We start from the raw sequence: 21,582 nt of genomic DNA on the forward strand, positions 1-21,582 counted from the left end.
GGGCTCCCTTCCCCTTCAGGGTCGTGTGGCAGTGGTGTGGGGGATAGAATCTTATTCTTCCCCGCATTTTTAGGTTGTTGCTCTCTGTGGACCTGTAGTGATGGAAAAAGGAGCAGCGCCCTGTAAGTGGGATGCTGAGCGGGCTGGCGAGGTTGGAAGGAGACACCTCTGTGGGACAGGCCGGGGGTGAGGGTGTTCAGATCATTTTTTTTCTGTAGGGAAGGAGAAAGAAGGGGAAGACGGGGGAGATGTTGACAGTAATAATTAGAGGATAAAGAAAGAAATTGCCCATGAAACAGATATGCCCCAAATCCATTTATGTCCAGATATTTGTGTGCGTGTGCTTGTTTGTATACCAGTTATCGAGGAGGAAGGGGTTGGTAACAGGGGGGAATGGCCAGACTTCAAACTCACAGTCCCTGGGTCTGCCAGCACGATGAAACAGGTTATTAAATGCTTCTGGAAGAGATCTTGGGGGTGTTTATTGCAGCAGGGGACTTTGCAATTTCAAATTAAGGCTGGCTCACGATTATTAATTCTGGTGGAGGACCCTTGTAAAATTTTCCACTGGGCAAATTGGGGTGTGCACAGTTAACTGGGGTCAAAGGGCAAAAGTTATCACAGGGAGAATTATTCAGCTCTTCAGAAACATGGGACTCAGGCAGCATAAAAACAAACAGTCTATCAAAAAAGGTCCCAATTTGTCTGTAATCTTACGCGATTCTAGAGAATAGATTATGGGCATACGGGCAAGCATTGATTGGGTCTGACACCCTGAAATAGTTTGACTAGTTTAGTTCATGGGGTTTTATAAAACTCTTTACAAACTCAGCTTCTCCTAAAGAAAAGAAGGAGTTGCGGGGGCGGGGGCGGGGGATCATCTTTAAAGAGCAGTTTGATCCAACACTTAAATGAAGAGAAGGTTTTAACGTTGCAAGTTATTTGGTGGACGATTATGCAAATTTTACGGAAGATTTCTGTAACCTTTGTTCTAAGATGCTAAATAAGGGAGACTTTCTTTGGAAAGCCAGCACACTTTTATCAGCAAGGTCACACCAGGAATTTTAGGAGGACAAATAAAAAATGACTTCCTCAAGCAAAAGGGATCCTTTTAGGTCATCGGAATGAATTGTTTGAAAGCTTCAAAGCAGCCTTGCTTCTCATTACTGGAGCCTGCCTTCACAAGAAATGCCTTTTTTCAATTATTTTCACTTTTCATTAGAAGTCTTTGCAGTTGTTGCTCACCTCATTAAATCCACTAAGATGCTATGTGTTTAATTTCCATGTTATATAATTTGTAGCAAATTGTTTGACGCGAAACCTCGCTTTCGGAGCCTGTGATTTGGGAAGGTTTCCCCTGCCCTTCCCCCAGTCTCGCCAGTTCACCTTTTTGAGGATGGAACAAATTAAGGTAATTAATGTCATTTGTAATTTAACTCGTCTCCGGTACTGGGATTTTGCTCTGATAGGGTGTCCAGGCCGCAGTGCTTCCAGGGCCCAGAGGCGTCCGGAAACGCGTCCCTCCTGCTTGGGACGTGGCCCCGGCGACCCCGCCTGCACCTGCCTGACTTAGGGACCAGCGGGGGATCCGCCACGGGGTCTCGGCGGAGTTTTGGGGTCCCGGCCGCGGCCTCCCTGGGCTCCTCTGCGTCAAGGCCCCTGGGCCTGTTGGCAGCTAGTCCGGCTTTTATCCTTTGCCCCTCAGCTACTGCCCCGTCCGCTTTCTGGGTTCGCTTTCACCTGTTCTCATCGGTCCCTCAGTCCCCCCGCCCCCCAACCCCGGTCCTGTCATCATCTCCACGCGGGTTCTGCTCCGCGGCGCCCGGGGCTCGGCCATGGAGGCCGCCTCCCGCCCGGGGCGTGACCGGGTCCTGGGATCGAGTCCCGCGCGGGCTCGCTGCGTGGGGCCTGCGTCCCGGCCCGGCTCTCGGCGTCTCTCGTGGATGAAGCCACAGGATCCATATGGGGCGGGGCCTCCACTCCCCGCAGGCTGTCCTCGCTGGGCCAGATGCTTGGCGGCCGCGGTCACTTCCCGCACCGACCCCCCCCCCTTCCCAAACGGGCGGCCGCGGGACCCAGCGGGGGTCAGGCCGCGAGACGCCTCCCCGCGTGGGCGCCACCAGCACCGCCCGGCTCTCACTTCCCCGCCAGGGCGCCCTCTCTGCCCCGCGAGCCCGGCGGCCTGGAGACCCCGGAGGGCGCCGGTGCCAGCAGCCCTCGGCAGACCCCCGAGCCGGGCGCCCTGCTGAGGCCCCCGCGGTTGCCGGGACGCGAAGCGACCCTCCCCGGGCAGCCTCGGGCTTCCGGCCGAGTGTGGGGGAGCTACGGGCACCGCGGCGACGGGGCGGGGGTCAGAAGCCGGACCCCTCCTGGTACCTCCGTCTCCGCATCGCAGTGCCTTAAATTTAGGGAATTAAAAAAAAAAAAAAAAAGTTATTTCAGCAAAAGACGAGGCTCCATGCGGTTGCAGTTGCGGTGGGAAGCCCGAGGAGGGGCGCGGCCCCGTGCGCTCCGCTGGACCCCGTGCGCCCCATTTGGCCCCGTGCGCCCCGAGGCTCCGTGCGCCCCGCTCGGCCCGGTGCGCCCCGTTTGGCCCCGTGCGCCCCACTCGACCCCGTGAGCCCCACTCGACCCCGTGCGCCCCACTCGGCCCGGTGCGCCCCACTCGGCCCGGTGCGCCCCATTTGGCCCCGTGCGCCCCGCTGGGCCCCGTGCGCCCCGAGGCTCCGTGCGCCCCGCTCGGCCTGGTGCGCCCCGTTTGGCCCCGTGTGCCCCACTCGACCCCGTGAGCCCCATTTGACCCCGTGCGCCCCGCAGCCCTGTGTGTCCCATTTGACCCCGTGCGCCCCACTCGACCCCATGCGCCCCACTCGGCCCGGTGCGCCCCATTTGGCCCCGTGCGCCCCGCTGGGCCCTGTGCGCCCCATTTGGCCCCGTGCGCCCCGCAGCCCTGTGTGTCCCATTTGACCCCGTGCGCCCCGCGGCCCCGTGCGCCCCACTCGACCCCATGCGCCCCACTCGGCCCGGTGCGCCCCATTTGGCCCCGTGCGCCCCGCTGGGCCCTGTGCGCCCCATTTGGCCCCGTGCGCCCCGCAGCCCTGTGTGTCCCATTTGACCCCGTGCGCCCCGCGGCCCCGTGCGCCCCACTCGACCCCATGCGCCCCACTCGGCCCGGTGCGCCCCATTTGGCCCCGTGCGCCCCGCTGGGCCCTGTGCGCCCCATTTGGCCCCGTGCGCCCCGCAGCCCTGTGTGTCCCATTTGACCCCGTGCGCCCCGCGGCCCCGTGCGCCCCACTCGACCCCGTGCGCCCCATTTGACCCCGTGAGCCCCGCGGCCCCGTGAGCCCCGCTGGGCAGCGTGCGCCCCACTCGACCCCTTGCGCCCCACTTAGCCCCGTGCGCTCCGCAGCCCCGTGCGCCCCATTTGGCCCCATGTGCTCCACTGGGCCCCGTGCGCCCCGCGGCCGCGTGCGCCCCATTTGGCCCCATGTGCTCCACTGGGCCCCGTGCGCTCCGCAGCCCCGTGCGCCCCATTTGGCCCCATGTGCTCCACTGGGCCCCGTGCGCCCCACTCGGCCCCGTGCGCCCCGCGGCCGCGTGCGCCCCGCTCGGTCCGGGACTAGCACAGCCGCAACGAGCTCCCCGTTGGCCCCGAGCATCTTCCTCGGGAGCAGACGGCCCCGCGGCCCCTGGTGTGCTTGGCCCCTCCGGTAGCGACCGCTGATCCGGGAGGAGCTCCCCCACCCCGGGGTATCCCCCCTCCCCCGTGCCTTTCTTTCCTCTCTTCCCCGGGGACCCCTATTTCCTCGGGCCGCAGGCCTGCGGGCTAGTCGCCGAAGGAGGCCTCCCGGAGCTCACACGCGTTTCCGGGCCGCGGGTGGCCTGCCGTGTCCCCCCCCACCCTCCACCCCACGTGGGTCCCTGAGCGATTCCGAGGGTCCGCCCTGCTCCTCGGGGCGCAGAGGGACCGGGGCGCCTTCAGGTCAGTCCCGCGCACCCGCAGCACAACGTGGGCCTCGTTCGCAGACAGAGAGCAATGCCTGTGCTCAAGACCAAGAACACATGAAAGGGGATGAGGCTAAGGATGGAGACAGTTTCTGGGCGTTCACAGGTAAGCTGATACTTCGAGATTCTGGGAGATTAGTGTTTCTCTCAAACAGCAGAACATCTTTGGCAAAAAGCAACCTAAGGGATTAGCGGTGGGGCGTTGGGGGGCGGCAGACCGTGAGAGTGTGGGGGACAGATGTGCACGGAGGGTGTCAGAGTCATTCTCGGAGCTGGGAAAAGTTTAGACATTCTGGGGATGGAGCCAGCGAAATTTTATTTTAAGCCTTCCAGCTCACAAGATTACAACAGGCACGGGCAAGTTTAATTATAGCGGAGGGAAGGTTCAAAAGCACACACACGTTTACACCGAGTGTGAGCACACATACGCACAGGCAGCGCAGCTCTGTTTTTTGTTTTGTTTTTCTGGCGAATAGGCGCGAGCGCTAATTGCTGGGGGGGACAGATTTGTTGGAGCAATAGCAGAGCTCACTGGCACATGCTGTAGAATAATTTGGAAATAATCAAAAGAGAAGTTAACTTTGACACTATCCTGACACTTGGAAGAGAGCAAATAGAGTAAAAGCAACGTTGGAGCATACACAGGGCTCCTGGCCAATTCTAAACATTACACGTGTGAGTGTGTGTGTGTGTGTGTGTGTGTGAAATCAGTCACGAGGCACACAACTAGATGATGCTCCAAAAAATGCACTGGAGGTAATACAATGGATTGTTCTAGGAATAATATAGAAACAGCCACCAAAATGGAAGCTGCAGAGTTGAGTTAGGGCAGGGTTTCTTTTCTGTTGTCTCTCGAAGGGTAACAGACCATGTGCCGCAACTTAACGATTTATTTTTTGTTGTTCTCCACAATTCTCTATCTTGACTGGACTCCCTGGGGCAGCTCTGCTGCAACTCATGTCATTAGCTGGGGTCAAAGGCTTGGCTGCATTCAGCTGGGAGCACATGTGCAGCTGGGAAGTTCAAGATCACCCCACTGGGGCTCTGGTGGGGACAGCTGGAAGGAAAGGAAGGACCCCTCTTTCTCTACATGGTCTCTCTGGGGAGGTCACTGTGCGGCTTTACACGGTGGCTCAGAGGCCACAGAGAGTCAAAGCAGAAGCTACCAGGCCTCATTGTATTGATTGAAGGCAAGTCACAAGGCCAGCCCGGATTGGAGGGTAAGGGGTTAGAGACCTGTTCCTGGAGGGGTCGACGGGCCAGCAGGTACAGGCTCTGTTGGAGTTGGTGCCCGTCACTTTGTAGATGGTTTACTTCAGTCTTGTAAATATAGCCCATCAAAAGAGAGGGTAAAAATTTGAACTCTGGTTCGATTCCAGAATAAGTAGTGTCTTCACACGTGAGATGGAGTTGTACTTCCAGGTCAACGCATGGGCAGTCACAAAGTTCTTCCTTTCAGGTTTCAGCTGAGAAGTGAAATTAGGTGCCTTTATAGGTTTGCACTTAAATGCAATTCAAATGCGCCCTCGAGGTATTATGCTGAGTGAAATAAGTCAATTGGAGAAGGACAAACATTATATGGTCTCATTCATTTGGGGAATATAAATAATAGTGAAAGGGAATAGAAGGGAAGGGAGAAGAAATGGGTGGGAAATATCAGAAAGGGAGACAGAACATGAGAGACTCCTAACTCTGGGAAATGAACCAGGGGTGGTGGAAGGGGAGGAGGGCGGGGGGTGGGGGTGACTGGGTGGCGGGCACTTAGGGGGGCACTTGACGGGATGAGCACTGGGTGTTATTCTCTATGTTGGCAAATTGAACACCAATAAAAAATAAATTTATTAGTAAAAAAACCCCCCAAAAACAAAAAAAACAAATGTGCCCTCGAATTTCAGAGAATCAGTGGACTGGGGTCTTGAAATTGTTACCATGTTGACGTTTGGTTTACTTATATCTTTAGTCATTGTCTTATTTCTTATATACCTTGTATCTTAAGCTGAATAATATAAACTTAATAATACTACATGATTTTGAGTTGAAATTATCAGGTCTTTGCTTTGGCTGTGTTCTGCTTGAGTTTATAATGCTTTTGGAAAATGTGTCTTTCATTCAATCAATGCATGTTTATTGAGTATCTACCATGTGCTCTATAGTACATATATATATTTTTAGAGATTTTACTTATTTATTTATTTATTTATTTGAGATACTGAGAGAAGCAGAGATACAGGCAGAGGGAAAAGTAAGTTCCTTGCAGGGAGTCCAAGGACCCTGGGATCACGCCCTGAGCCAAAGGCAGATCCTCAACCGCTGAGCCCCCCCCCGCCGGGGCCCCATATACTGTGTATTTTAAGTAAGTGTTCTGTCAAGAAGTTGTATCATTTGGACAGGTCCTTTTGATGCTAACTCCTGTAGGATCATGAGCCCTGCATAGACTGAAATATAAATATAGAATAAATATAGAAAATAGACTGAAAAATAAATATGTTAAGAAACCTTGAACTAGTTGCTAAAAAAATGGATCAACAAAAATAAGATATTCAATGGCAAATACAAATGTAGTCTTTGGGTCTTCTCAGAAGTTAAAACATTTTTATACCACAGGAGGCCATAGGTCTTCCTAGAGATTAATGAAAATACAGAAAATAAAATATCACTAAATAACATGTTAAACATAATCAAATTATTTATAAGCTGTAATGCCATGGCAGCCAATGCTTGCAGAGTTGGATCTTCTGATACATTATTTTAATGAGATACTTAATGGCAAGTCATTATTGAAAGGTGAAACCGCCATAAGTTAAAATATATGCATACATATAACAATCAACATTATTCTACTCCACTCCGGAGTCTTAAAAAAAAAATAAAGTGTTTTACAGAAAGTGAAAGAATGAACATAGAGATAAAATAATTGTTTTTAGTTACTTATTAGCTTTTAAGAAAAAATAAACAATTATAATAATCTTTTCTATAGTCAATTTTTAAAAATTCTAAAGTCTTCATTACAGCTCTAAGTAGTTTTCTCTGACAAGAAAACATACCTTGACGTTTTAAAAGGTGAAGTCTTTCATCTCTATCAGAGGTCAGCAAACCGGATCAAGTCCTTCCTGCCACACCCATCCGTTTAGATGTTGTCTACACTGCTTTCCTGCAACAACTGGCCATAACAAAGGATGAGGCCGTACACCTGCAGAGCTGAAAATGTTTACTATCTGACCCTTTACGGAAAAGATTTGCCAACCCCTGATCTAGATTTTATGGCAGTTTTAAACATTTCTATGGTAAACATAAGGAAGACTTTGCATCAGAACAATCAGGGTAGGAATGATTCCTATGCTGTATTAAAATATACTATTCTCATCAACTCCATTTTATTCTACTCCATAGCACAAGATTTTCAAGAAGAATTGTTATTATCAGAACTCTCCCCGGCTCCTTCCAAATAAATCTTAACCTGGAATTTCTGTGTATAAAATAAAGACCGAGGTAGCGATGTAAGGGAAGTTGTGATGTTTCAGATCGAGATGGGGGCCTTGGACTCTGACAGCGACATTGTTTTATAAGCCCTCCTTTCTTCAGTGAAGCCCATGAAGTCTCCTGAAGAAGCTTCTGGACTCCAATACTGCTTGTGGGCTAAATGGATAAAATTAATGGGATGTCAGGGCTAAAAGGAATTGTTGCCATCGTTTTCCCTTTACAAAGAATTCAGAGCCCAGGGCATTTAAATGCTTTAGGCCAGGTCCTACGCCAGTTATTAAGAGAACCAAGAGCCACGACCAGAACCCAGTAAACTGATTTGCAACCCACACTGCCTCTGTTCTTCTTTCCAGATAATGATGCAGGGGCTCATCTCCTTTGGTGGCATAGTAACCCCAAGACCAGCAGTATCTTCTTAGGACGCACTCCAGCAGGTTCCTAAATAGATTTCTAAGCAGTGGGCTAGGAGGAGAGAGACAAGAAGACTCAGATGAGAACAAACAGGCACATTTCAAAATAGAAAAAAAGGTAAGAAATGGGTCGCTGGAAGTGATTTTAAAGGAAAGTTTTAACATAAACTGATGACATTAACTGTCAAGTGTTTCTCTCCTATGGAAGCTGTTGTAGGATTTCATATAGCCAGGGCTACATTAGACCATACTCATTTCTGTTTATACATTTTTTTTTCTAATTTCAGATTAAGGGAGCTGGTACAGGGCAGCAATCATTAACTCTTAGAGAGAGAGATAGAAAGAGAAAGAGAGAGAGAAGGAATGACGTAATAGAATGAATGACAAGGCTATAAAATTAATTTAGAAGAGGAAGTGGAGAATCATTTACTTACTTTAAATTATAAGGAGATTTAGGTAGAGAGAATTGAATTACTAAGGCAGGGATTTGGCAGGGCACTGAGGTTAACAGCTTGAGCCTTATGACAAAGGTTATAGGATCTCAAATGAGGACAAGTGGCCATGAGCATCTAATTAATATCCTTTTCAATTTATGGAAGAGGTTAGAAAATCTATTTTGGCCTGAGATTTCCTCAGCCTTGCAAAATAGATTTCTGTTTATTACACTTCTAATAATATTATCACTGTTCATTGATAAAAGTTAGAAGCAAATTAGACCATTAGCCTTTACTACCTGTTATATCTTTCAAGAGGAAGATGTTTTTCAAGTACCATCAAAGATCTAATAGTAATTACTGAACACTTGATGCCTGTGTCTTCTTACCTTAATGGCACTATCAATTTTATAGATGAAAATTTGAATGAAAACTTTAGGAAACTTTAGTTGTGGGCATCTAGCCAAAATGAAATTACCATGCCCAGGAGAGTCAAAGAAAATAATTGATAGGAACTCATATAGATCTCCTTTTCCTGAGATACTCCTTGTATTTGTGTTCTATATTGATCTGTCCTTTATTATTTTAAAATTTATTTTATCCACAAATTAACTTTTAATGGTTTGATCATAAATAGCCTTGCAAGAAAAAAGATGAAATTCATAGTATTTTTAAAATTTTGTATTTAAATTCAATTTAGTTAACATATAGTGTATTATTAGTTTCAGGGGTAGAATTTAGTGACTCATCAGCTGTATACAACACCCAGTGCTCATTGTATCAAGTGCCCTCTTTCATGCCCATAACCCAGTTATCCCATCCCCTCATCCCCCAACCCCTCCAGCGACCTTCAGTTTGTTTCCTAGAATTAAAAGTCTCTTATGGTTTGTCTCCCTCTTAGTTTTTATCTTACTTTTCCTTCCCTTCCCCTATGTTCATCTGTTTTGTTTCTTAGATTCCACATATGAGTGAAATCATATGGTATGTGTCTTTTTCTGACTTATATCTCACTTAGCATAACACCCTCTCTTTCATCCACGTCATTGCAAATGGCAGGATTTCATCCTCTTTGGACCTGTCCTTTAAATGACCACTGATCTTAGAGTCAAAATACTTATAAAGAGAGTTGGCTTCTGCTTCCAAGGGGACACATGTGACCAACATGCTGTAACCATACCCAAGTATATTGAAATAGGAGTAGTAATAGCTTGCAAAGAGAAAAGAATAATCAACTAGAAATCAGAATTCCTGAATATGAGTTCTGATTTGTCCATTCATTTGCTTTGTGACTTTGGGATGAAGTGCTGAATCTCCCTAGAAATGGCTGTACTTGTCTATACAGGATACGGTTGTAAGTACAGGAATCTGCACAGATCTCGCCTCATGATTTTAAAATGAGACATTCTGTGATAGCTTCTATTTTATTTGGGCAGCCCCAAAGGAACTTTATTTATTTATTTATTTATTTATTTATTTATTTATTTATTATTTATTTATTTATCTATTTATTGGAGAGAGAAAGCATGAGTAGGGGGGAAGAGCAGAAGGAGAGGGAGAGGGAGAAGCAAGCTCCCTGATGAACAGGGAGCCCTATGTGGGGCTTGATCCCAAGACCCTGGGATCATGACCTGAGCTGAAGGCAGATGCTGACTGACTGAGCCACTCAGGCACCCTGAACTTCATTTATTTATTTTTATTGGAAAACTTTACCATTTCTATTAATTTTTGCTATCCCTTAGAAGTTTCTGAATCCTATAGATTTTTGATTGGAAAAGACCTGAGATTACTTCGCTCAGTGGTTCTCAGATTTAAGCATGTATCAGAATGAACTGGGATTGTTTGTTAAAATAGTGAGTCCTGTATCCTCCACCCTTAAGGTTTCTGATCCAATAGGTCCTGAATAGGATCCCAAATTTTGCATTTCTAGAAAGTTCCTAGGTGATGTTAACACACTGGTCCAGGCACCAAGCTTTGAGAACCACTGTTCTCACATAATCTCTGTTTTTACCAGATTGGAAAACAGGCCTTGCAAAGTTAATTGAATTACCCATGCTTACTCATCAAGTTAGTGACTGAACCAAGACCAGCAAAATCCTGGTCTCCCAGATGCTGAGGTCAGAGACTTTTCAAGGACACCACAATTCCTCACTTTGAATTTGGGTTACATGATACAGACTAAAAAATCCAAATGAATTTATTCCAATCCACACTGCTGCTCAGATTAGGATAAAGGAAAAGCAAGAAGTCTTTACACTTCTATAGAGAGAAACGTTAGCAACAAAGATTTGTAGTTAGCAGCATTGATTCTAAATGCCCAGTAATTTGTGTTTGTTGTTTTTTTTTAAGTTTGTGGCCTACACCTGGGCCGTGTTTGCATGATGAAGAATTAAAGCTGAAATGGGGGAAAGAAAGCGAGACTCACTGTGAGTGAAGGGTGTCTGTCACAACAAAGGCAGACTAAAAAGAAAACAACCCAGCTTGTTTCCACAAATGCATTTTTAATATTTTCATGTTTGAATTTTTTTATCAATAATCAAACTGAGCAGATTTTGGTTTCACGAAAGAATTTGGTAGCTTTGGAAACATTATGTATTAAGAAAAATCTCCTCTAGATCTTGATCTTGCAGAGAAAAGAGATTTTATTCTCCAGTCCCCAGAAATAAGCACACACGATCTGCTTTGAACACAACTGAGAACTCTGAAAGGCAAATGGGGTTCCCTGAATGCCCTGAACTCTGGGCTTTCCTAGTGCTTTCTTCCTTCTTTGGAGTTTCCTTTGTCTCTCCTCTTCTTCCACTTTGTCCAGCTACTCATCCTCCGGGGCTGAGCTAAGACGCTGTTTACCGACCCTCCGAATCCAAGTAGGGGACTTGTTGGTGGGCACTCTCCAAGAAGGTTCTCGATCTCCCCACATTCTGGTATTCTTGCCCTTGATGAGCTCTTGCTGCTTAAGTGTAACCTGGTGATTTGCTTCCAATGGATCTAATGTGACCAAGTGGTTAGAACTACATTCCCAATAATGTTAGGTTACACAGAGACTCTGATTTGTATCTTGCTTGCTTTCTCATACTTGCTCACAGTGCCATGCTCTGAACTACTTTATGGCAAAAAAAACCTCAGGGCTCTGACCAACAGCCAGGAAGGAACTAAGGTCCTCAGTCCCACAACTCACGTGGCACTGAATCTTCCCAAAACCATGTGAATACCCTTAGAAGCAAGCAGGTCCTTTTGCTGCTAAGCCTGTGGGTGAGACAACAACCTGGCAGCTTTACGAATGACCTAGAGACAGAAGCACCCCAATAAGCTGTGTCCAGATCCCTGACCCCCAGAAAATATTTGCTATTTTATGCTGCAAATTTGGGGGGAGTGGTAATTTGTCACATGGCAGTAGAAAACCATTACAGAGCCCATGCTATTTATCGAATCTCCCCATAGGCTAGGAGATCACAAGCTTTAGGTGGCAAGCTCTTAAAAATCGACATACCCAAGCCCAGCCTTCAGATAATCAAATTCAATAGGTCTGGAATAAGGCCCAGATATCTGTGTTTTTAAGCAAGCACTGTAGGTAATTTCTAAGCATTATGTAGTCTCAGGACTACAGTTCTGAAAACACTCTCTAATTTGGGAGCCACAAGCAACCATATATGTCTTATACATGGCTAAATACCATGTCTGAAATATTATAGATTCAAAAAGAGATATAATTGAATTAATGAGCGCATACATACTGATACATAATATAGAGAAATTTTGGATGGCGTTACAAAAATTTAGTTGTAAGTATAATATGAATAAGCAAATTAACTTATATGTTCTCAGAACTCGTCTGTGGTTGTCATAACTGTTAATGCATTTGCATGTGCAAATTTAGTTTCTCCTTAAGAACAAAGATTGTGTTTTATCCTTTTTATCCCTCCACTGTGACCCCCATGACACCTAACGGTGTCTTGGCATATATTTAAATTTCAACCATATCTGTTTATTTCTTTCTTTTGTTATTGTAAAATAAGTATAATGATGTCGATGTTTAAAGATCAGATAACTCCATCTTATCATGAGTCCATCAACATGTCAATCTAGCATCATGGAAAGAATATGACTTTTCAAATTACACATGCCTGGTTTTATTTATTTATTTATTTATTTATTTATTTATTTATTTGAGACACAGAGAGAGAGAGAGAGAGAGAGGCAGAGACACAGGCAGAGGGAGAAGCAGGCTCCATGCAGGGAGCCCCGTGTGGGACTTGATCCCAGGTCTCCAGGATCAGGCCCTGGGCTGAAGGCGGCTCTAAACCGCTGAGCCACCTGGGCTGCTCTATTCCTGGCTTTAAATTCTAGTTCCTACTTCTAATAACTGATGGACCTTTGGGAAATCATTTAAATTCTTTGAGTCTTCATTTTCTTCTTTTTGAGTGGTGGCTGGTGTTAAGAAATATTAAGAAGCTAATGTGCAAGAAGCTTTATACCTGGTAGATGCTTAAGGCTACATCATTTCCACGTGTTTTTAATAAACTCCTTTTTATTTTTCTGTTTATTTTTGTTCATGTTATGAATTGAGTTGTGTCTCCTCAAAATTTTCATGGTGAAGACCTAACACTTGGCACCTCAGAATGTGACTATATTTAGAGATAAGCCCTTTAAAGAGGTAATTAATTTAAAATGAGGCTATTAGGGTGGCTTTAATCCAATTTGGCTGGTATCCTTCCAAGAAGAGGGAATTTGAAAATACAAAGACACCAGGGATGCATGTGCATGGAAAGGTGACCACGTCATGACACAGGAAGAAGGCAATCAGCCGCCATCAGAGAGAGACCTCAGGAGACTCCAAACTTGCTGAGGCCTTGATCTTGAACATCTAGCTTCCAGAACTATGAGAAAATATATTTCTACTGTTCAACACCACCACCACCCCCAGTCTGTGCTAGGTTATGGAAGCGCTAGCAAATAAATACACTTAATAGCATAGTATGTTTTCATGCTGCTGTATACTCAAGGTCATGATTTTGAGTGACTGCATAATATTCTATTGAATATTATGAGCTCCATTGAGTTGTCATCATTTGTACAGCAATCCCATTGGTTATTTAATGGTTTTGTTACTGTGAATGGAGACAGTTCCTTTAGGTCTGGCTTGTTTTCCATCCTGGCCCTCCCTCCCCTTTCATATGTGAGTGATGGCATTCATACCAACCAGCTTACCCTTTCCTTTGGTTTAAGCACTAATCTTGACCTGAAGCAGGAGATCATATCTAAGGGATAGTATTGAGGCAACAGGTCTAAATTCACCCTGGCGGTGGCCTGTGTCTTTCTCCTCGCAGGCCACTTTGGGGGATTTGACTCTGCCCCACTGTTCCTTGGGCCTCTGTCCTTACTGTTGGTCTCTTGACTTGGCCCCAGACACTGACACTTCACCAGCTGATCATCACTTAGAAGGTCAGAGACAACATTATCAACAATTCTAGTTCATCTTTCACTAGTTTTTATTTCCTAAACCAGAAATTGGGGAGTTATAATTCTATTATGTATGGGGAACCATATAAGCGTGCCCAGAAAAAGACCAAGGATGAAAGTAAGCATGCTTGTTGGTGTGTTGCAGGGAGGGAGCATGGCAGTGGTGGAGAAGGTAAGTGGAAGGACCAGGGCTTGCCTTCTGTCCCTCTAATGGTTTCTCTGTTTAGAGGCTGAGGTTCCAAGCCATGAAAAACAAGGCCAGAAAATATTCCATTTCCTCAAAAAGTTAAAAAATCGTTCACTCAACTAGACCTAGCTCAAGTTTCAACTGCAACCAGAGGGCTTTTGATTACAAATAAGGAAAAATATTCTGAAAAGAAGGGTGGTAAAACATCATAATATGTTCCTAGAGGGGGTTGTTGAATTACTGTAATGGTTAGTCTTTAAAATACAGAATGTCTCCTTTATTTAGGGTCATTTAAGTATAGTTGACTCAAGCCCAAAGTGGAGAAAAAAACAGGAGGACTTCTTACGAGCACATTCACCCTGTAATTCCATGGTCTTCATGCATCAGCAGCCGTTTCTCAGTGGGTTCACCGATTTTTAATAGTTGATATTATTTTAGGCTTACCAGTAGCTGATTCTTCAACATGCTTTAGCCTCCAAGGCTGTGCATACCAAGATTTCTGGTAACAGCTGGAAATCCATAATTATAGTTCACGGGTACAGTGCTCATCTGGCAAAATCTGTAAATAAAGCCTGAAAAAGCAAATATACCATTTATATAAACAGTTTCTGAATGCTGGTAGATCTATCGCCAAGGGAATGGAAAACTAGCTTTTCTCAATTATTTCTTTTCCTATATCAGAGGGTAACAGTCTAATACTTGGTGTTAAAAGAAATGCTTTTAAGAAATATTTAAAGATTTGGATGTAGAGAGTGAAATGTACCTAAAATGTTGTCCTCTTTTGCTCTTCGTATAGCCTGAAAAATTGGTCGACTCTACATTGTTGAAACATCATGAGAAAGAAAATTATTGCTTGAAAGCAATTTCCTCCTGGAATCTATCCCCTGCAGATTTGTTTTAAGGAAGCTTCTGGATTAGCTGCCAAAGACTGTGAGGTCTTTCTGTCTTAACGTCTTTAAAAAAAAAAAATTATTTGAAGTACTGTAAACCAACATGAATAAAATGATATGGGATCGAGAAATAATTTGTGTTCATAAATGGAAAACAATCCAGTGTACGAGTTGCACTGAAATAAGCAGTATGAAACAGTGAAAGGCTGCCTTTTTAAATACCACACTTTAAAAACCCCTCACTACTTTTCATTTTATTCCGAGTACTTATTTGAGACTGAATTTTGATGGAAAATATTTTAAACTGAACGAGCTCTTAAGCAATTAATGATTACAATTCTAGTAGAAGTGACATGATATAACCCCACAAATATACCACAAGAGCCGTGCCAGTGACTGCTTAGTATTTGTGGTGGCGGACGAATGGGAGTGTGGTTCTGGCTCATTCCAGAACAAGCAATTACGATGGTCAATCACACTAAATTGCATGCAGTACACCGCTGGTGTAAGAATAAAGGCAAACACATTTTCTCTTTTGCGATATTTTTACTTTTGTTTGGCTTTGAGCATATTTATACTAATTATTTAAGTACTTAACACAATTTAGACAAAATAAATGAACCAGAAAAACTGCCATTTGCCCGTATTCGTCGCGCATGAGATTGACTGACATCGGTCACTGTCTCAATGTCCCAGGGCACAAGCAGATGTAAAATCTGATTTTAAAAATCTCCCAAACTAGATGATTGCATATTTTAGCATATAGAAGATCTGATTATTGTGTATTACTTCTTTTGCAGGGTAATTGACATTAGTATGCAAGCAACCCTGAGTGCATCCTTATGCTTCTCTTCTATCTTTCTGTGTCTATACTTCACTGACTTGTCGCCATTCTCACACGTAAAGCTCTATATACATCTTAGCTGGAAATTAAAATCAGCAAACCTAAGGGGAGCCCAAATGGCTCAGTTCCATTAGCATGCTACTCTCAGTTTTGGCTCCGGTCACGTTCTCAGGGTTGTGAGATCGAGCCCTGCATCAAGCTCTGTGCTGGGCATGGAGCCTGCTTATGATTCTCTCTCTTCCTCTCTTGCTCTACCCCTCTCCTCCCTAAAAAAAAAAAAAAAAAAAAAAAAAAAAAAAAGTAAACCTAAAAATCAATAAAAGAAACAACCGTTTTCTTTCTTTCTTTTTTTTTTAAATTGAGGTGTAACATATGTACAATAAAATGTGAAACTGTTTTAATCTCAGCTGGTAAATGTTTGTACCTTTGTAATCGCCATTCACATTGACTATCATGCTCAGCAATCCAGAAGGTTCCTTATGCCCTTTCCTGATTAATATACCTCTCCTTCCCCAGGAAGTAGCCACCATCTTTTTATTGCTCTCAGGTAGTTCAGTGTGTTCTTGAAATTTCTATCAGTGGAATTATATATGTTCTCTTTTGTGTCTGAATTCGTATTTACATCATTAAATTTTTTTTTATTTTTTTAATTAAAAAAAATTTTTTTAAATTTATTTATGATAGACAAACAGTGAGAGAGAGGCAGAGACACAGGGGGAGGAAGAAGCAGGCTCCGTGCACCGGGAGCCCGACGTGGAATTCGATCCCGGGTCTCCAGGATCGCGCCCTGGGCCAAAGGCAGGCGCTAAACCGCTGCGCCACCCAGGGATCCCCTACATCATTAATTTTAAATGCCAATCTAATATCAGCTATGGAAAATGACAAGCAGAGCAGTTTCTCCCTGTTTCATTTTAGTAGAACTGCTATTAAAGAAATCTGCTAAATACTTAATTTTTAAAAAAGGTTTTATTTTAAATAATCCATACCAGGGCTAGCAAAAAGCCACAGAGAAGTTAAAAATTAAAAAATAATACATGTCTTTCATTGTTCTAAAATTACAGTTGTTTTTTCAGAGGGAGGTGAGATAAAATTAGCCAGACTGAACACCTCTAAGTATGTGAGTTGTTTTTAGAGGAAAGATTTGGGGCAGTTGTTCTATATACCCAGGGAGGAATAAAGGGGAAATAGGCTAATTAAAGTGGGAAAGATTTAAGTTTGGGCCAAAAAAATAGTCTGATGTCCCAAGAAAGTATTATCATGTACTCAGGTTTCAGTTTTAGGTCTGCTACTATCTGTACTTCGAATGGCAAATGACTGTGTACTTCACTGGTCACAGTTTTTCACATCTGTAAGGAAAAGGAGTTGGCCTAGATTAGGGGTTGCAGATGCAAATCACTCGGGAAGTAATATCAACATGTGAGAAGACCTGTAAGTGAGTGTGACCGGCAGGACAGGAGCAATCAGATTGAACATGGAATGCCTCATGGGAACGCAGGCAAGTATTGCCAAAGCCTCCCAGTGTTTAACAACATCTAGAAATTTAGAAATCTGGAATTGTTCATATGAAGTCTCCTAGTCTGAAATTTTTATCTACAAAACAAGGTGAAATTAATCTTTTCAAATAAACACATAGGACCTTGCAGTGTATTAAGCCATACGGGTGAGATCTTTGATTTAGATATTTTCTATCCTATATGGTAACCATTAGCTACATGCAGCTATTGGGCATATGGAATACGGCTAGTCCAAATTAAGAAATGATATTAGTGTAAAATATGCTTAGTACATAAACAGTTTATCATCTTTCTTGTTAATTTTCATATAGATTGCAAGTTGAAATTATGATATTTTTAATATATTGGATTTAATACCTGCAACCAATGTATCTTTCTTTTCTTTCTCTTCGACAAAAAGGAAGAAAAAGAAAGGTTAAGTATACTTTGGTCATATAACTTTTGAATACATTAAATAACAGTTGGCAACCCTTTATAGACACACAGTGATTTTCCATGAGGGGGGATTGTGGATTTCTGTATCTTTTACACTTACCTGACCATAAACAGAATTGATTTGGTTTGTAGAGATTCTCACAGCAGGGTATTCTGAAAAAACACATGAAATAGTGAGACTCTAACCTTTTTCTGCCGCTCAGTCTCAAGAAACCAGGCACGTGTCTCTGAAGAAACTGCAATAGCTCTAGGAAAAAAAAAAAAAAAAAAAAGGTAGTCACACTTGGTGATTCGTAAGGGAACAACTAGGGCCCCTTATATTGAAAGCCCTCATGTCCTCAGAGTTTGTACTCAGCTTTCCAGTGCCCAACTGCTACTTGAGAGAAACCTCCAACACAAAAGGCAGAGATCAAATCAGACAAAAGGACCGCAGAGGTATCAGAGTCAATGCAAGAATCAAAAGGAAACCTCCAATGACAAGCACCTCCAACTATATTTACCATTGTCAGAAAGTTGATAGAAGATACTGTGTGAATAGAATAAGGAAAAGATGCTATTGTAAAGGAACATCTAAAGAAGGGAGAGCTCTCAGAAACTAAAAAGTGACAGCAGGCAATTTAAAACATTGGTAGGAGACTTGGAAGACAAACTTAAATAAATCTCTCAAAGAAAGTAGAACAAAATGCTTGAAGTAAAGAAAAAAGAGAGAAAAGATAAGAAAATTAGAACTTTTATTGAGAGACTCATATATCCAAATAAGGGGAATTTGAGAGAAAAGAAATAAAATGGGAGCAGGGAGGAGAAATTATTTTAAAAATAATACAAGACAATTTTCAAGAATTGAAAGTTACGAGTGTCTATGTTTTTTAAAGATTTTTTAAAAATTTATTTATTAATGAGAGAGAGAGAGAGAGAGAGAGGCAGAGACACAGGCAGAGGGAGAAGCAGGCTCCATGCAGGGAGCCTGACGTGGGACTCGATCCCAGGACTCCAAGATCAGGTCCTAGGCTGAAGGCGGCGCTAAACCGCTGAGCCACAGGGGCTGTCCACGAGTGTCTATGTTAAAGGGGTCCACTGAGAGCCCAACACAATTAATGAAAAAGACCTGTAAACAAGTCATGCTTTTGTATGCTTTTAGAACACAGATCATAAGAATACTTAGACTTCTACGTCCAGGGTGGACAGGGAAGATTACATACAAAAAAATGAGGATAAGAGTAGCTTTGACTCTCAATAATAGCAGCACTAGAAGCTAGAAGTAGAATATCGCCCAATTGCTCTAAGTGATATTTGACTTAAAATTCTATACTCAACTAACATATCAATATAAAGACATAAGATATTCAAAGCCTTCAAAAAAAGAGTCAGGTGATTTTGGAAAGTGGCTGAAGAATATGCTCCAACATATAAAGAGGCAGTAGATTGAGGAAAAGGAACATAGCAACAGGACCAAACACAGAAAAGATGGTAAGTGAAATATAGATTAGTAGTTTTACATGAACCTTAAGAGGAATCATTCCAAATTGGAGAACATCAGAGAATCCCAGGAAGAAAAGCTCCAGAAACCAAACCAAACCAAACTTGTATAATCCTGGATGTTTGACCATGTGGGAAACAATATTAAGAGAGGTTTTAAAATTCAATAACGAAGTTTGGGAAAACTTAAAATAGATACATTAAAAAAAAAAGAAATTAAGTAATTTAAAAAACCCACTTATTTATTTGAGAGAAAAACAGCACAAGCAGGGGGAGTAGCTGAGGAAGAGGGAGAGAGAAATCCATGTGGGGCTCAATCTCAAGACCCTGAGATCATGGCCTGAGCCAAAATCAAGAATCAGACACTTGACTGACTGAGCCACCCAGGTGCACCTTAAGTAATTTTTTTTAAAGGGACATGATTTTTGTTGTTTTAAACGTACACTTAAGTGGCTTTTAGTAGATTCACAGAGTTGCACAGGCATCTCCAGTATCAAATCACAGAACATTTTCATCACTCCAAAAGGAAATCCTGTTTCCTTTAACAGCCACTCCTTGTCCTCTTTTCTTCTGCTTCTGACAACTATTAATCTACTTTCTGTCCCTATGGATTTACTGATTCTGGACATTTCACAGAAATAGAATCATACAATGTGGGGCATAAAAAGCATTTTAGTCTCTCTTCCTTCTCTGAGTCTAATGTTTTCAAGGTTCATATGTAGTAGCGGGTGTCTGTACTTCTTTCCTTTTCTTTGCCAAATAGTACTCCATTGTATAGCTATACCACACACACTCATCTATTCATTAATGAGGGACTTTTGTTTTTTATACTTTTGATTATTATGAGTAATGTTACTGTGAATATTTAGGTGTAAGCTTTTATGCAGGCATATGTTTTTAATTCTTTTGGCTATATACCTGGAGGTAGACTTGTTAAGGCATATGATAGCTCTATGTTTAATTCTTTGAGAAATTGCTAAATTGTTTCCCAAAGTACCATTTTATATTTTCATCAGCAGCATGTACATATGCAGCTGTTATTGTCCGTTTAAAAAATTATAACCAGGCTGCAGCAACTTCTTGCTAGACATGTCTCCAAAAGCAAGGAAAACAAAAGCATAAATGAACTATGGGGACTTCATCAAGATGAAAAGCTTTTGCACAGCAAAGGAAGCAGTTGACAAAACCAAAAGACAACCTATTGAATGGGAGAAGATATTTGCAATTGTCTTATTAAATAAAGGCTGGTATCCGAGTCTATAAAGAACTTATCCAACTCAACACCAAAAAACAAATAATCCAGTCAAGAAATAGGCAGAGGGCATGAACAGACATTTCTCTAAAGAAGACATACAAATGGCAACAGTCACATGAAACACTGCTCAACATCACTTGGCATCCGGGAAATACATATCAAAACCACAGTGAAATGCCATCTCACCCCAGTCAGAATGGCTAAAGTGAACAAATCAAGGAATCACAGATGTTGGTGAGATACGGAGAAAAGGGAACCCTCTTACACTGCTGGTGGTAATTCAAGCTGGTGCATCTACTCTAGAAAATAATATGGAAATTCCTTAAAAAGTTAAAAATAGAGCTACCCTACCACTCAGCAATTGCTAAATATTTACCCCAAAGATACAAACATAGTGATCCAAAGGGGCACCTGCACCCCAATGTTTATAACAGCACTATCCACAATAGTCAAACTATGGAAAGATCCCAGATGTCCATCAACAGGTGAATGGATAAAGATGTGGTATCTATATACAATGGATTACTCAGCCACCAAAAAATGAGATGTTACCATTTGCAATGATGTAGATGGATCTAGAAGGTATTATGATAAGCAAAATCAGAGTATGACAACTGTCATATGATTTCACTCATATGTGGAATTTAAGAAACAAAACAGGTGAACATAGGGGAAGGGAGGAAAAAATAAAATAAGATGAAATCAGAGAGAGAGAGACAAACCATAAGAGACTCTTAACTCTAGGAAACAACCTGAGGGTTGCTGGAGGAAACAGGGGTGGGGAGATGGGGTAACTGGGTATTAAGGACGGCACTTGATATAATGAGCACTGGGTGTTACATGCAACTGATCAATCACTAAATTCTACCCCCGAAACTAATAATACACTATACAGTAATTAAATTGAATTTAAATTAAAAAAAATTAAAAATAAATAAAAATAACCACTTCAGTGGGTGTGAAGTGCTATTTCATTGTGGTTTTGATTTGCATTTCAGTAAAGATTAGTTACATTGAACAGTTGAGCAAATTTTGTGTACTTTTTGGCTATTTGTATATATTCTTTGGAAAATGTCTATTCAAATCATTTATCCATTTTTTAAAAAATTTTATTTATTTATGATAGTCACACACACACACACACACACACAGAGAGAGAGAGAGAGAGAGAGAGAGAGAGAGGCAGAGACACAGGCAG

The 21,582-nt window shown here is 43.0% G+C and overlaps 1 long non-coding RNA gene across 1 annotated transcript; it reads left to right on the forward strand.

The window, feature by feature from the left end:
* The first annotated feature begins 1,015 nt into the window (after positions 1 to 1,015).
* LOC144306000 (uncharacterized) lies at positions 1,016 to 15,961 on the forward strand. Its single transcript, XR_013373034.1, has 3 exons — positions 1,016 to 1,411; positions 7,839 to 8,013; positions 14,767 to 15,961. It is a non-coding gene; the product is annotated as an uncharacterized LOC144306000 (long non-coding RNA).
* Positions 15,962 to 21,582: the final 5,621 nt, after the last annotated feature.

Source organism: Canis aureus, chromosome 36, assembly GCF_053574225.1.
Source record: "Canis aureus isolate CA01 chromosome 36, VMU_Caureus_v.1.0, whole genome shotgun sequence".
In the NCBI taxonomy this organism is placed as follows: domain Eukaryota; kingdom Metazoa; phylum Chordata; class Mammalia; order Carnivora; family Canidae; genus Canis; species Canis aureus.